The sequence below is a fragment of the Pongo pygmaeus genome, chromosome 17 (assembly GCF_028885625.2).
Source record: "Pongo pygmaeus isolate AG05252 chromosome 17, NHGRI_mPonPyg2-v2.0_pri, whole genome shotgun sequence".
Taxonomy (NCBI): Eukaryota; Metazoa; Chordata; class Mammalia; order Primates; family Hominidae; genus Pongo; species Pongo pygmaeus.
Genome location: NC_072390.2, coordinates 29,048,405 through 29,061,240, shown reverse-complemented (window position 1 = coordinate 29,061,240; position 12,836 = coordinate 29,048,405). Strand labels below are relative to the sequence as shown.

The following is a 12,836-nucleotide window of genomic DNA, read 5'->3' as shown; positions in this document are numbered from 1 at the left end:
CATAAGAGCTATTTAAAGACCAAAGGTAAGCTATTAAGAAATCTTCTGAAGAAGAGGTAGGGCCCAGGTCCAGCCATCTTACTGGTATAGGCTCAAACAAGGCTAATTATTGCAAGGATAATTTATCTTGCGTCTTATCTACAAAACACAGACAAACATACCATGCACACATATAAGAATAATTAAATTAATCCCAATTTCTGAAACAAAAATCAAATAATTATTTCTTAAACATAATTATTTCTTTTTTAAAAAGCTATATCCTTTCTAATGCAAAGAAGCCCACTTAAGTTTTTGAAAATCATATTTGAATAAAAAGAGCAAGATGCCTAGTGCTATAAAAAGCCAACCTGAAATATAAATCCATTATGCAGAACATAAGACCAAAAAAGCAAAATTCTATATATTCAGTCCCAAATAAACTCCCAATATTTTTTCTCAAGAGTCATCTTTCTAAGCAAGTGGTTTTCAAAGTGTGATTCTTAGACTATCAGCATCACCGACCTGGACACTTGCTAAAAATGCAAATTCTTGGCTCCACCTCAATCCTACTGAATCAGAAACTCTAAAGGTAGAGCCTAACACTGTGTGTTAACAAGTTTTCTACATGAATCAGTTATATGCTAAAGTTTGAGAACCAGAGGTTACAGTAAAAACTTTCAAAAGTATATTTCTACTGAACTTAGGTTCCTGACCATGACAGAGTGCCCTTTCATAGTAATAACCATAAAACTGGACATACGCAGGGAATATTTTCGGACATTGGACAATAGGCAGCACAGAAATACAATCCCTAAGTAAAGGAAAACATCCCAGATGAGCCCTTAACATCAGTCTGGAGACAATTTCCTGATTGCAGCACAGAGAGGAGAAACATAAAGAAAGCAGTTATGCAGTCAGAGAGATAAAGATTGCAGATCAGAGTGCATGATGCAGCTGGAAGTTAAAAGACAAAGTATTGGAAAAGACAGAACTACAAAAAAGGGGGAACCAAAGGCAGGGTGCAGTAGCTCATGCCTGTCATCCCAGCACTTTGGGAGGCCAAGGAAGGAGGATCTCTTGAGCCCAGGAGTTCCAGACCAGCCTGGACAACATGGTGAAAACTCATCTCTACAAAAAATACAAAAATTAGCCAGGAGTGGTGGTGTGCACCTGTGGTACCAGCTACTCAGGAGGCTGAGATAGAAGAATCACCTCAGCCTGGGGAGGTTGAGGCTGCAGTGAACCATGATCATGCCACTGCACTGCAGCCTGGGCGGCACAGCAAGACCCTGTCTCAGTAAAGCGGGGGACCAAAAAGTCCATGGGAGCTTATTCACAAGACCTTGACCAAGGGCTGGACTGCCCGTGTACCAGGTAAGACTTTCTGAAGCCAAGCAGAGAGTAGCTGATACGGGGCTGAGAATGAAACAAAGATACTAGAGGTCACACGTTCCGGGGAGAGGGGAGAGACTAATGTGGAGAAACCTCAATAACACTTTGACAATTTGACTGAGACACCACAAAGTTCACACTTTTGGGGAAAGAAAGATGCTCTAGATTAAGCATTACTCATGAACAACCCTAAAAAAGGGGTAAAATCAAGCCTTAGCCAGACGAAGAATTACCAGTAATGAACTCCCTGATAGAACAAACTCTACTCTTGACAAAAAAAACTCCCACTATATACTGTATCATTCATTATGTATAACATACAAAAGCTTATTAAACATGCAAATAAGCAGATGATTGTGAGCCGTACTCAATTTGTACAGAAGTGGTCAACAGACCCTAAGATAACCTAGATGTTGTAATTAGCAGAAAAGGATTGCAAAGTAGTTATGAAAATATGTTCAAAAACTTAATTGAAATGGTCTAAATGAGTTAACAGAGAATTTCAGGAGAGAAATGGAAACTATAAAAGAGAAGCACACAGAAATTCTAGAAGTGAATAGCAAAATATCTTAAATATTGCTGGATGACAATATTATTGCTGGATGGCAATAATAGGAGATTGGAGATGGCAGAAAAACAGATGAGTGAATATAAAATATAAAAACAGATTCATAGAAATTATATACAAAATATAAAATATAAAAACAGATTCATAGAAGTTATTAACCTAAAGAACAGATGATGTTCTGGTGTGATGGCTCACACCTATAATCCCAGCACTTTGGGAGGCTAAGGCAGGCAGATCACTTAGAGCCAGGGGCTTAAGACTAGCCTGGCCAACATGGTGAAGCCCCATCTCTACTAAAAATGCAAAAATTAGCTGGTGTGGTGATGCATGCCTGTATTCCCAGCTACCTGGGAGGCTGAAGCACAAGGATGGCTTGAACCTGGGAAGCGGAGTTTGCAGTGAGCCGAAATTGCGGCACTGCACTCAGCCTGGGTGACAGAGCGAAACTCTGTTAAAAAAAAAAAAAAAAAAAAAAAAAAACAGATGATACAAGATTTAAATAATAAATAGAGCCTGGTAATATCAACTCATCTAACATATGCATATTTGGATTCTAGAAGGAGAGGACACAGAGAGAATGGAGCAGGAATAGTGGTCAAACAAAACCAACGCAGAAAGGATAATGGTTAAAACAAAAATCTCCCTAATTTGGCCAAAAATGCCAATTTGCAAGCTTAAGAATGACAAAACCTGAGCATAATAAATACAAAGGAAATGAAAACTAGGCAAATCATAGACCACTGAAAATGAAAGCTAAAGGGAAACCCTGAAAGCAACCGGAGACAATGCAACACAGTACAAAGAGCAGAGCTACGATGGGAAAGTGGGCCGCCTTCTCACCAGAAACAGTGCAGGCAAGAAGATAATAAAATGACATTTTTAAAACACTAACAGGAAACATAAAAAACTGTCAACACAGAATTCCAATTCCTACAAAAATATCCTTCAAAAAAGACTAAAACAGAGAAATTTTCAGATAAACAACAACAAAAAAGAATACGCATTTATAGATTTACACTGTAAGAAGCATTACAGGGAGTATTTCAGGCTGATGCTAAGTGATGCCAGATGGAAACTACGATCTACATGAAGAGCACTAGCAACAGCAAATATGCGGGGAAATATGCAAGGCTAGTTCCTCATTCTGTAATTGATTAATTCATTACACCACAGAATAAGAAGAAAAGTAATGTGGTCATCTCAGTGGATACAGAAAAAGTATCTGACAAAGTTCAATACACAATGATAAATACTTCAGCAAACTAGAAATAGAAGGGAACTCCCTCAGTTTGATAAAAGGCATCTATGAAACACAGGTAATATCATACTAAGTAATACTTTATTGAATGCTTCACCCCCAAAATCAAGAATAAGGCAAGTTTATTCATTCTTACTGTTTCTAGTCAACATTGTAATGTAGTGCAATTAGGCAAGAGAAAGAAATATTAATAAAAGGCATGAAACTTGCAAAATAAGTCAACATAAAACAATAAATTCTATTACTATATACTGGCAACAAAAAATTTAAAAAATATTAATTTTTTAAAAATTTCCTTTAGAATAGCATTAAAAATGAAGAACTTAGCAAAACATCTGAGAAAATAAGAAAATGTGCAAGATCTATACATTGAAAGCTAGAAAACATTCCTAAGAGAAATTAAAAGATGATCCCACATAAGTGAAGAGAACTATCATGCCCACAGGCTGGAAGACTCAATATTATTATTGATATGTCATCTCTTCCCAGATTGTTCCATAAATTCAATTTAATCCTACTCAAAAAGGTAGGCCTTTTGTTTTGTATCATTTGACAAGCAGATTCTAACATTATAAAGGAATGAAAAATGATCTAGCTTACCCAAAACAATTTTGTAAAAAAATTAACAAAGTTGGAGAACTGATACTATCTGAATTTTAGAATTACTACAAAGGCACAGTTATTAGGACCATGTTGTACTGGCTTAGGATAGACAAATATATTAATAAAACAAAATACTGCATATAAATTGATCCATATATATGCAGTCAATTGATTTTCAAAAACATGACAAGAGTAGTGAATGAGGAAAGGACAGTCTTTTCAACAAATGGCACCAGAATGCTTGAACATCAACATGTGAAAAAAAATGAGCCAGCTGACTTCTACCTCACATCACACATACACAAGTATTTGAAATGAAACATAAAAAAAAATAAAAGCTAAAACTACAAAACCTAAGAAGAAAACTTTAAGATAAAGTCTTCATGATACTGGAATATTCAAGGATTTATTAGCACACAGAAGGCACTACCTATATAATAATAAATCAATAAATTCATTTTTTACCTGACTCAAAAACTTTTGTTTTTCAAAATCACCAAGAAAAGTAAGAAGTGAGCCACAGGCATTTGCAATACATTTATCTGACAAGAGACTTGACAAAAAATTCAATGTAAAAAATGAGCAAAAGACTCAATGAACATTTTGGAAAAAAAATTCATGAATGATCAATAAACAAACTTTTAATATCTCAATATCACTCTTCACCAGAGAAACCAAAATGAAATACTACTGCATACCCACTCGAGTGATTTAAATGACAGACAAAATTTCCCAACATCAGTTATTGCCGAGGCTGTGGAGCTCCTGAAACATTCATACCAATGTCGGCAGGGGTGTAAAATCGCACAATCACTTTCAACAATGTTATGCTACTTTTTAAAGAAGCTTAAACCATGTGCCTACCCTGTGACTCCTAGTAATTCCAACAAAAGTGATGAAAATATAAAGTTGTGTAAACAAATGTCCCTTGCAGTTTTATTCATAATAGCCCAAACCTGAAAACAACCCAAATGCCCAACAGGTGAACATTCATTCACAAACAAGTGTGCAATGTCCATAAAATGAATACTAGTTCAGCAATAAAAAGGGATAAACTGTTTACATATGCTTGAACATGGGAACAACAGACTTCATGTTGAGCAAGGAGGCAGACACAACAGTGCATGCTGTATGACCCCACTGATAGGAAATCTGACAACAGGCAATAGAAACCAGGTCCATGGTTGTCTGGGAGAAGGATGGGAGCAGGACTGGCTGAGAAGGAGCACAAAGGAAGCTTCTGTGTTGTTGGAAGTGTTCTACATCTCGACTGGGATGGTGGCTATGCAGGATATATTATACATTTTTCAACACTCATCAAAATGCGTGCATAAAATCTGTACATCTTATCATTTGCAAATTACATCTCAATATAGTTACTTTATTTAAAACATTTCTACATTCAGCTGCTGTCACATGTGGCTGCTCTGTCTCCTACTATCTTCTACTGATGGCGATGTTGCAGCGCTCAAGACATAGCTAGGCACCCTAGGACTGTCAGTACCAGGCCACTGAATATATTCAAGGTGTGAACAGGCAACACTGGTGTTCCTTTTTGGAATGATTCCTCCTGCTCTGGAATTACCAATAGGAAGAAGTTTGTGTAAGTCCATATAATGGAGCGAAGAAGAAATAAATTTCCCAAGCTTCAACTAATTTCAATGCCCTTCCCCTTTTAAGTCTGGGGTGCAATTTTTTTATGTTTCAAAAGCAAGGAAGTCGTGTCAGAGCACAAATACGACAGGACAAACACCCCAGCAAGGTCCTGCTTCGAGGAGTTAGGTCTTTTTTTTTTTTTTTTTTTTTGAGACAGAGTCTCGCTGTGTTGCCCAGGCTGGAGTGCAGTGGCGCGATCTCGGCTCACTGCAAGCTCCGCCTCCCGGATTCACGCCATTCTCCTGCCTCAGCCTCCCGAGTAGCTGGGACTACAGGCGCCTGCCACGACGCCCGGCTAATGTTTTGTATTTTTAGTAGAGACGGGGTTTCACCGTGTTAGCCAGGATGGTCTCGATCTCCTGACCTCGTGATCCACCCGCCTCGGCCTCCCAAAGAGGTCTTTCTATTTTAACTATTGTGGTGGACCTGGGAATCTGACTGCAGAATTAATCTCAACTGAAGAAGTGAAAAAAAAATCTTTTTCAATTTTTTTTGACAGCAGGTACAATATTTTTACATACCCTATTCAACATTTCCTCTCATGTTCATTAATAAATATTAAATTATCATTTCCAGGGTTGTATATAACTGCTTACAATGAAACCATGGAAATTAAAAATAGCCTCCCAATCCAATGATGTGATTCTCCCCTCCCCAACAAGGGCTGTCTAAACTCCGAATTTATAATCAAAATCTGTGCCTATGTAGAATACATCTTTATGAAAGATATTTTCATATCTTTGGATCATATCTTTGGATCTGTGGAATAAAAATCCAATTTAAAAAATTCTAACCAGATGGTCAAGTTAATAGAGGAGACTGGCATTTTAAGTCTATTTACCAAGAGTCCTTTTGTAAAGCAAAGCCTCGTTTTGAAAACCAAATCCTCTCAACATTGTATTTCATACATTTATGATTTTTCACATATCTGGGTTTGCATAAAATAAACATGTAGACCCTTCTTGCTTAAGCTTTGATAAACTAGAAAACAAAGGTCAGATCACTGAATCAACCACTGTCTCAAGTTTTTATTCTTAAACAGACAGGAATGTTTCCTAACGGTATTAACATTACACATTAGCTATTAAAGAGTGGTAAGAAATAACTCGGAAATTAAAAAGTTAGATCAGCATATTAAAAAAAACAACAACAAGGAAAAACTCCTTGGCACAAATCCCACACTTCCAACCGTCTGCACCAACATAGTCTCTGCTTTTCCTTATCTTTACTTCCCAATGCCCACAGCAGGACTTGCCCTGAGCCCCTTAAATGTACCCCAATGCCTCAGTCATGTTCGCTGCTCCCATGGCACTTAGCCCTGTGTCTCACAGATTTTAAAGGCTCAAAGCCCATCGTCTGGATAAGATGCAAGACGGTAACCACATCTTCTCATTGTTCTTTTGGGCAATTGGAAGACGAGGCAGTTATTATAACACTTAGGAACATTGGGGCTAAATTTAGTGCTCAGTCACAATAATTTTATTAGCCTAAGTGACTATTACATTGTTTTATTTTGCTACATGGTTTTTAAATTTTTAATTTCCACTTTAATAGGCTTATTGGATATGTTTGTTTTACTGTCAGAGTCCTCAAATCTATTTTACATGCTTATGGCAAACAAATTATAAGCACAGACATGATGTTAACTTCTTCAGAAACAGTCTCGACTGTCCCTGAATTCTTCTAGCTTTAATTTAATACATTTTGAGTTAACTAGGCTTAAGTTTCATTCTAGAAAGGAGAACTGGGTTTTAATATGTTTTCCTGATACCTATTGCTCATAACTATTGGTGCCAATAAGATTATAGTTCATCTTACTTCCTGTGATGCCAGGCTCTGGGCTCTGTTGAGGGGTGGCAAAGGGGAGTTCAGGGATAGTACTGAGGCAAGACATCTGCCCTGCCATGGGGCAAGAATGCTTGCACCATGCCTTTACAGAGTACAATCATAATCCAAGAGCAAGAGTGTTGGGTATGGCAGGGGACACACTTTTATTGTACGCTTATATATTCCAGGGATAGTTGTAATGTGTGTGTGTAGACACACATACACATACACGACACCACCACAGCTCACTGCAGCCTCAAATTCCTGGGCTCAAGTGATCCTCCTGCCTCCCAAATAGCTGGAACTACAGGTGCATGCCACCACACCACTCAATTATTTTATTTTGTTTTTTTGTAGAGTCAAGGTCTTGCTATGTTGCTCAGGTTGGTCTCAAACTCCTATTTTCAAGTGATCCTCCTGCCTCAGCCTCCCAAAGCGCTGGGATTACAGGCATGAGGCACTGAGTGCAGCCCTATATAGCTCCTCATTTAATGTTCACAGGTGTTATTTTAACAGATGATTGATAGGGGCCTCACAGATGTTAAGAGGTTTGCCAAGATCATAAGCCAGTAAATGGCAAAAACAGACTTAACCTGAGAACAGTTTACTGAGAGAACCATGCAAGAAAATAAATAAGGAAAACAATATGACATTGACTAAACGAGGGATATAGTCCAGAGCTACCCATACTTTTCCACAGTAAACATTAACTCCACATTCAGCCCATCTGTTTGCAGACAAGGGTAATGAAGGAGAGAGCATGAAGGAAAGGAAAAATATATATATACCTTCAAAACACCTTACTCTCACGTTATTATCCCCATTTTACATATAAGGCTACTGAGATACACAGGGATTATGAAACATGCCCACAATTTCCAGATGACTGTGACTCCTAAACCCTCCCTCTCCCCCAGGCCACATGCCTGAAGCGCTGTTCTGTGGTTTTGGAACCAGCTGCCCCTAGGTTTGTTCCTTACCACTGCTTCCACACTCACTTGTGGTCAATTAAGTCAACTCCTTGTCCCTGCTAACCTCCCTGAAACTCATCTGCTCTTCCACAAATATAGTTGCTTCCATCTTCCATTTAATCCTTTCCCATAACAAATCTCATAGAAAAACTTTTAATCACTAAGTTGGAAAATTAGTAGTTTTCACTATAGATATTTTAAACCTATTTTTATTTGTAAGGCCACTGCCCAAATTCATCAGGTTTCTTAAAGCGGTGTTTTTCGAAATTTAGTAAGCAAAATATGAACCATCCTCTCCTCCAACCAAGATCTAATTCAGCGGGAGTCAAGAATGAAGATCAAAATCTGTATTTTTTAACCACAAACCCTAGATTATTTGCTGTTTTTCCATGCTTGTATGCCAATGTTCATGGCAACAGCATTCACAATGGCCAAAAAGTGGTAACAATCCAAGTGTCCGTCAACTGATGAATGGGTATGTGGTATGTACACGCAATGGAATATTGTTCAGCCACTAAAAGGAACGACGTTCTGACATGCTACAACACAGATGAACATCATGATAAGCAAAGTAAGCCAGGCACAAAAGGACAAATATCTACTTATATCTAGAATAGGCAAATTCATAGGGACCAAAAGTAGATTAGAGATTAATAGGGTCTGCAGGGAGGTAGGACTGGGGATTTACTGGTTTTTGGGTACAGACTTTCTGTTTGAGGTGAGGAAAATTTTTTTTGCATTTTACATTCTTTTTTAAAAACTTTTATATTAGGTTCAAGGGTACAAATGCAGGTTTTTTATACAGGTCAATTACATGTCACAGGGGTTTGGTATACAGATTATTTTGCCATCCAGGTAATAGGCATAGTACCTGATAGGTAGTTTTTCTTCTTTTATTTTTGTTTTTTTGAGACAGAGTCTCACTTTGTCACCCAGGCTGCAGTGCAGTGGCACTGTCTCAGCTCACTGCAACCTCTGTTTCCTGGGTTCAAGCAATTCTCCTGCCTCAGCCTCCTGTGTAGCTGGGATTACAGGTGCATGCCACCACGCCCAGCTAATTTTTCTTTGTATTTTTAGTAGAGTGGGGGTTTCAACATGTTGGCCAGCCTGGTCTCGAACTCCTGACCTCAAGTGATCCGCCCACCTTGGCCTCTCAAAGTGCTGGGATTACAGGTGTGAGCCACCACGCCCGGCCATGCTGGGTAGTTTTTCAATGCTCTCCCTCCTCCCACCCTCCACCTTCAAGTAGGCCGCAGCATCTCTTGTTCTCTTTGTATCCACACGTACTCAATGTTTAGCTTTCACTTATAAGTGAGAATACGTGGTATTTGTTTTTTGGTTTCTATATTAGTTCACTTAGGATAATGGTCTCCAGCTCCATCTCTGTTGCTGTAAAGGACATGATCTCCTTCTTTTTTATGGCTGTTTAGCATTCCATGGTGTATAAGTACTACATTTTCTTTATCCAGTCTACCACTGACAGGCATTTGGGTTGATTCTGTGTCTTTGCTACTGTAAGTAGTGCCATGATGAACATGCACTTGCATGTGTCTTTATGGTAGAACGATTTATATTCCCCCAATAATGGGACTGCTGAGTTGAATGGCAATTCTGCTTCGAGTTCTTTGAGAAATTGCTACACTGCTTTCTACAGTAACTGAACTAACTTACATTCCCACCAGCAGTGTATAAGCATTCCCTTTTCTCCACAATCTCGCCAGTATCTGTTATTTTTTGACTTTTTAATAATAGCCATTCTGACTGGTGTGAGATGGTCTCTCATTGTGGTTTTGATTTGCATTTCTCTAATAATTAGTGATGTTGAGCATTTTTCATATGTATGTTCACTGTGCGTGTGTCTCTTTTTGAAAAGTGTCTGTTCATATACTTTGCCTACTTTTTAATGGGGTCATTTGTTGCCTACTTGTTGATTTGTTTAAAATCATTTGCCCACTTTTTAATGGGGTTGATTGTTTGCTTGTTGATGTGTTTCTGGATATCACCTTTGTTGGATGCATAGTTTGCAAATATTTTCTCCCATTCTGTAGGCTGTCCATTTACTCTGTTAATAGTTTCTTTTGCAGTGCAGAAGCCCTTTAGTTTAATTAGGTCCCATTTGTCAATTTTTATTTGTGTTGCAATTGCTTTTGGTGTCTTCATCATGAAATCTTTGCCAGGTTCTATATATGGAATAGTATTTCCTAGGTTGTCTTCCAGGACTTTTGTAGTTTTAGATTTCACATTTAAGTTTTTAATCCATCTTGAGTTTATTTTTGTACATGGTGTAAGGAAGGGGTCTAGTTTCAGTCTTCTGCATATGGCTAGCCAGTTATCTCAGCACCATTTATTGAATAGGGAGTCCTTTAGATAAAATCTTTTCAAATGCTTTTTTAGGGTTATCAACTGACTTTGCCATTAAACCCACGGTTCTATCTAATGCCACTGAAAATAACTTATTTAAATAGTCAGAAACCATTCTTAATTTTATAATACAATGAACCAAGAGAAATCTGATTTAAGGCCTGATGCAGAGGACCACTCAACTCTAAAGGTTTCCATTTGTGATAAATATATCTACATAAGTTTCCATTTTTCTATTTCTATGGTTACAGTTATAAGAAATAGAATTAGTTTTTCCCATAAGATGTGTTTTTCAGATAAGATTCGCACAAGAAATAAAAATGCCAAATTTCTAATAGAATCTCCAGGGTTTTAATTCTTGTTAAAAAATCTTTAAATATTTCATCAGAGTTAGGCATACCAGCCCTACTTGGGGCTCTGTGACTACATGTCTGTGGGTGATATCTTTGCAAGGAAAACCTCCTTCATAACCAGTGTAAAGACAAATGATCTCCAAATCAGTTTACAGCTATGACTAACATAAATATTTCCATAATCTCTGCCCAAAAGCTTAAACAATTTGAAGCACGGAGGCAGTGAACTGGACCACCGTGGCTGACGCTGTGCCTTCACTGCTGATGTAAAGATCGTTGCCTTTGTGACTGTTGACCAGGCCTCTACCCTCCGTCTTCTCTTCAGGACAAAGGCCTTTTCAGGCGATGTTGTTTCAATATGCACTCTCAATTTGTCCTGAGATTCTGAATTTCCACCTTGCATCCTATAGCAAATCATCACAGTTTTTCTACTAAATCACATGAAAAAGAACTTACACTGTTTACAATAAAAGAAGACATAGGATTTCTAAATAAGAACAGTAAGATGTGAAGAATGTCAAACTAACAAAAGTTGGTTATACAGAGAGAGTACATAATTTATTGCCCAAAAGGGATATTTTTGAGAGTAAAATGGAACACTATTAATCATTAGACAATTACAGTAGGCGTACTCCAGGACTAACCATGTAATCCAGGATATTCAATAACTCTAAGTATTCTAAGGATGAGATTGCTACAAACATTCAATTCCCAGTAAGCCAATAGCAAAGGGGATATATTATACAATTCTCATTATAACATTAAAAAAAACACGTTAGTCTAATGTTGCAAAATTTCCCCTGATAGAAATTTATTGTACAAACATTTATATAAGGAACCTTGAACAACACGATGGACAATATGATATAGTGTCTGCACAGTAATTTATGGAATTACATAATATCTACATGGGTAATATAAGCAAAATGGAAATATATACACACAGAGATATACTTACAAAATGAATGCATCATGAACACTATTTCTAACATTTTCAAAGTCATGGGTAGGTTACATATTTCCCTATCCATTCTAATAATTTATGTATTAGTACAACATTAATCTTATTAGTAATTTCTAAATTGGTCATATAAATAATTTCCTGATCACTTCCGACCATTTAGACTCTGATTTTACATCTGTCACAGTAATTCGACTATTATTTGAGGACAGAAACTGTATTTTCTATATTTTTTTGTTTCCGATGCCAGATAATATCCAGAGCATATTTGCTGAAGCATTTAACACTCATTGGACAAATGAATGAATAAATGAATGTATAAATCCAAATATGTCCATTCAAATTATATAAACACTACCAAACAAATATGTCTAAAGGATTTATTTAAGATTAACCCAAACCGGCTGATTTATCCATTTCTTTTACAGACTTATCTATCTTTTCAATTACCAACATTGTTATTCAAGAATATGACATTCTATAACATGAAAGCTCCTGAGATTCTTTGAAGCCATTTCTTCTTTTAGAATACAAAAACAGGCACATGTTCCTCTTGGTTATAATGACTACGATGTAGTGGGTAAACAAGGATTTTGATCTAACTACAATTATGATCCAGCCATATTGAGGATGGGTGAAGAGAAGAGTGCATATGTGGAAGAGGCCAGGAGAGAAACGAGAGCTCCACCCACATCTCATATAGTCAGAACCCCACGTAAAAGTGAAGAAGTTGCAAACCAAACCCATGTTTAGGTTCTCAAGGATAAACAACACAGAAATCAGCTAAGGAAAAAAATGTGAAAGAGGAGGTCTTGGGACAAGGGTTTCCCAAACAAAACTTGTAGCATTATTTTTTGCACTTTGTGCCAGTATAACTTGGGAAACCTAGTTAATGGCCATGTCA

General features: G+C 37.4%; 1 protein-coding gene across 6 annotated transcripts in view; it reads right to left on the bottom strand.

The window, feature by feature from the left end:
* L3MBTL4 (L3MBTL histone methyl-lysine binding protein 4) overlaps nt 1–12,836 on the bottom strand; it is a 462,348-nt gene that overhangs the window by 213,439 nt on the left and 236,073 nt on the right. The window lies entirely within an intron of this gene.